The sequence below is a fragment of the Neovison vison genome, chromosome 11 (genome assembly GCF_020171115.1).
Source record: "Neovison vison isolate M4711 chromosome 11, ASM_NN_V1, whole genome shotgun sequence".
NCBI lineage: Eukaryota > Metazoa > Chordata > Mammalia > Carnivora > Mustelidae > Neogale > Neogale vison.
In genome coordinates, this window is record NC_058101.1 from 87,870,142 (window position 1) to 87,874,966 (window position 4,825).

The following is a 4,825-nucleotide window of genomic DNA, read 5'->3' on the forward strand; positions in this document are numbered from 1 at the left end:
AACGTTTTTATTTCATTAATCATCTTCTAATTTGTGAGTGCTAAAATATTATGTTAATTTTTAAAATTATTTTTAGATGTCTTCTTGATTTTTACTTCTTTTTCTTATGGCAGTATTTAGTTTTGGTCTTGATTTGAGCCAAATACTGACTTTAACTCCTGGCTTGTTAACATTTGGAAAAAATACATATCAGTGCATCTCAATCCTGTAAGGTTTATGGCCTGGATGACAAAAAGAGAACACGGATTCTCAGTGAGTTGCTTACTCCCAAAAGAAGAATGAGAGAAGGAGGCTGGACTGTGAATCCTCAACCTCTACCTCTAGACTCATCAATCAGATTAAGTCTTTATTAGTTATTTATTGCTATTTAGAATCCACTGGAAATTTAGTGGCTTTAAAACAACAACCATTTTATATGTTCACAATACCATGGGTTGTGTCTGCTTCAGCAAAACATAAACTAAAATCAGAACAATACAGAGAACATTAGCAGGGTTGCTGCACAAGGATGGCATACAAATTCATCAAATATTCTATATTATTGAGGGGTGAGTTCATCAAGAAGATAGAATAGTTATAAATAAATACGCAATATCAGCCCACCTAAATATATTAAGCAAATAAATAGTAACAATTCTGAAGGGAAAAGTTGACAACAGTACAATAGTAGGGGAACTTCAATACCTTACTTTCAGGTATGGATAGATCATCCGGAGAGAACATCAAAAAGAAAATGTTGAACTTGAACCATGTATTGGACCAAATAAACCTAACAGACACATACATTCTGTTCTTCAGCAGCAGAATACACATTCTTCTCAAGTGCATACAGAACATTCTCCAGGATAGATCATATGGTAGGCTGCAAATCCTGTCTTAGTAAATTAAGAAGATTGAAATCATAGAAAGCATCTTTTCCAACCACAAGTGTATAATCAACAACAAGAGGAAAGTTGGAAATTTACCAAGCATGTGGAAACTAAAGACCACACTCCTCAACAATCCATGGGTCAATCCATGGGTCAAAGAAGAAATATAAAGTAAATTTTTAAAATGTCAAAACAAATGAAAATGGAAACACATGGGATACTGCACAAGCAGTTCTGAGACGAATGTTTATAGCAATAAATGCATATGCTAAGAAAATGGGAAGATCTCAAACAACCTAACTTTATACCTCCAGGAACTAGAAAAAGAGCAAACTAAGCTCAAGTTGGAGAGGGAAGATAACAAAGATTAGAGCAGAAACAAATAAAGTATAGACCAGAAAAACACTAGAAAAACCAATGAAACTAATCTGGTTTTTTAAAAAGATGAACAAAATTGGGAAACCTTTAGCTAGACCAACTAAGTAAAAAAAAAAAAAAGGGAAACTAAAATAAAATCAGAAACGAAACAGGCGACAGTATAACTGGTATTACAGAAATAAATAGCATCATGAGTGACTACTATGAGTAATTATAGACCAAAAAATTAGATAAATCAGAAGAAATGGATAAATTCCTAGAAACATACAACCTACCGAGACTGAATCAGGGAGAAATAGAAAATCTTAGTAGACCAACAATAAGTAAGAAGATTGCATCGGTAATCAAAAACCTCCCAACACAGGAAAGCCCAAGAGCAGATAGCTTTACTGGTAAGTTTTACCAAATTTTAAAAGAATAATTAACTACAATCTTTTTCAAACCCTTCCAAAAAATTGAACAGGAGGGAATGCTTTCATTCATTTTCACTTTATGGCGCCAGCATTATTCTAACACCAAAACCAGATAAGTATACTAAAAACAACAACAACAAAAACAAAACCCTATAGAACAATATCCCTAATGAATATAAATGCAAAAACTCAACAAAACACAAGTAAAATGAATTAAACAATACATTCAGTGTTTTATTCCTGGGATGCAAGGATGTTTCAACATACACAAATCAATAAATGTGACACACTGCATTAATAAGATAAAAGATAGAAGCCATGTAATCATTTCAATAGATGCAGGAAAAGCTTCTGACAATACATAACATCTTTTCATGACAAAAATTTCAACAAATCGGATATAGATGAAACCCATCCTAACATCTTAAAAGCCATATGTGACAAACTCACAGCCAACATTATACTCAATGGTGGAAGATTGAAAGCTTTTTCTCGAAGATCAGGAATAAGACCAGGGTGCCCACCCTCACCACTCCCATTTAAAAATCGTACTGAAAGTCCTCCCTAGAGTAATCAGGCAAGATATAGAGACAAAAAACATCCAAATAGGAAAGGAAGAAGTAAAATTGTCATGATTTGCAAGTGCTATAATCTTGCGTGTAGGAAATCCTAAAAACTCAACCCCAAACTGCCAGAACTAATAAATGAATTCAACCATGTTTCAGGATATAAAATCAACATACAGAAATCAATTGTGTTTTTATATGCTAATAACAAAATGTCTGAAAAAGAAATAAAGAAAACGATCTCATTCACAATAGCATCAAAAATAATAAAATACTTAGAAATAAATTTGACCAAGGAAGTGAAAGATCTATACAATGAAAACTACAAAATTTTGATGAAAGAAATTGAAGAAGACACACATGGAATGATCTGTGTTTATAGATAAGCAGAATTAATATTGTTAAAATGTCTATACTACCCAAAGCCATCTTTAGATTCAGTGCAATCCCTATCAAAATTGCAATGGCATTTTTCACAGAAATAGGAAAAACAATCCTAAAATTTGTATTAAACCAGAATAGACTCAAATAGCCAAAGAATCTTGAGAAAGAAGAACAAAGATGAAGTCATCACACTTCTTGAATTCAAAGTATACTACAAAGCCCTAGTAATTAAAACAGCATGATATTGGCATAAAAATAGAAACATAGACCAATGAAAAAAAATAGAGAGCCCAGAAATAAACCCCAACCTATACTGTCAATTAAGTGGTGACATGGAAGCTAAGAACCCTCAGTGGGGAAAGGATATTCCCCTCAACAAATGGTGCTGAGAAAATTGGATAATAACATGCAGAAAAATAAAATTGGATCCCTATTATCTACCACTCACAACAATTAACTTGAAAGGGATTAAAGACTTAAACATAAGACCATATGCTTTAAAACTCCTAGAAGAAAACATTGGGAAGAAGCTCCTTGACATTGGTCTTGACAACAGTTTTTTGGATATGACACCAAAAGCTTAAGCAACAAAAGCAAAAATCAATAAGCAGGACCACATCAAACTAAAAATACTTTCTGCCAGCAAACAAACAAACAAACAAAAAATCAACAAGATGAAAAGTTAACCTTTGGAACAGGAGAAAATATTTGCAAATGATACATACATAAGGGATTAATATCCAAAATATATAAAGAACTCATATAATGTAACAACAAAACCAAACAAACCAATGAAAAGTAGGCAGAGAAATAAATAGACATTTTTCCAAAAAAGATATCCAAATGGCCAACACATACATAAAAACATACTCAACATTACTAGTCACCAGCGAAATGCAAATACAAACCACAATAAGGTGTCACAACACTTCTGTGAGAATGGCCATCATCTAGGAATGTAAATTGATGTAACCACTATGTAAAACAGTGTGGAGTTTCCTAAAAAAATTAAAAATACAACTATCATATAATCCAGCAATCCCACTTCTGGATATATATATCAAAGAGAAATGAAAACAGCATTTTGAAAAGATATCTTTACTCCCATGTTCATTGCAGCATTATTCACAATAGCCAAAATATGGAAGCAATCTCAGTGTCTGTCAAAAGGTAATGGATAGAGAAGTCGACGTACACATATACAACGGAATATTATTCAACCATGGAGGAGAAGGAAATCCTGCCACTTACAACAATATGGATGAAATTTGTGCTTAGTAAAATAAGCCAGACAAAGACAAATATTGTATAATATCTCCTATATGTGGAATCTAAAAAAGCCAAACTCATAGAAGCAGAGTAGAATGGTGGTTACCAGAGGTTTATGCATAGGGGAATTGGGGAGATGTCGTTAAAAGACACAAACTTGCAGTTAGAAAGTGAGTAAGTTCTGGAGATCTGATGCACAGAATAATGACTAGAGTCAACAATCTGATGTTATATCTTTCAAAATTGCTCAAAGAGACTCTTAAGTTGCTCTCACCACAAAAAAAGTAGTGGTAATTTTGTGACATTATAAGCATATTAACTTAAGCTGCGGTGGTACTCATATTTGCACAATATAAATGCATTAAATCACCTTAAATTTGCACAATGCTATCTGCAAATTATGTCTCAATAGAAAAAATCCCATGGGACATCACTTTGCACAAGACTCAGTGGAAGTTCTTTCTGCTGGTCTTGTCTGGATCCCACGTGTAGCTGCGGTCATCAGCAGCTCGACTGGGGCTGAATGGGCTAAGGTGACCTCTGCTGCACAGTTGGTGGTCGGCTTCGGTTGTTGGGTTGGGCCTTTCTCTCATGGGTTCTCTCCTTGTTAATTGGCTTCTTAGTGCAGTTGCAGCATACAAGGGGCAAGAGCAGAAGCTGCAAGGTCCCTCAAGGCTGAGAGGTTCAGAAGCCACAACCCCCACTTGGACTGCGCTCTGTTGGTGAAAGCAAATACTAAAGCCAGCTAAGATGGAAGGGATGGAGATACTAATTCTGCCACTGGGTGGGAGAAGTGGTTAAGTCACATTGCAAAGGGCCTGGGGAGAGAGAAAATCCTGAGACCACTTTTGAAACAATCTTCCCCTACGTCCATCTCCTCTCTGGGACGGATAAGGAAAGAGAGGCCAGCAGTGAGATGGGAATTGACATTTTAGCAGAAGTGAGA

At 34.8% G+C, this 4,825-nt stretch overlaps 1 non-coding gene across 1 annotated transcript; it reads left to right on the forward strand.

Moving 5' to 3' along the window:
* Positions 1 to 438: 438 nt before the first annotated feature.
* On the forward strand, positions 439 to 543 carry LOC122890736. The gene has a single exon (XR_006381166.1). It is a non-coding gene; the product is annotated as a U6 spliceosomal RNA (small nuclear RNA).
* The last annotated feature ends 4,282 nt before the right edge of the window (positions 544 to 4,825 follow it).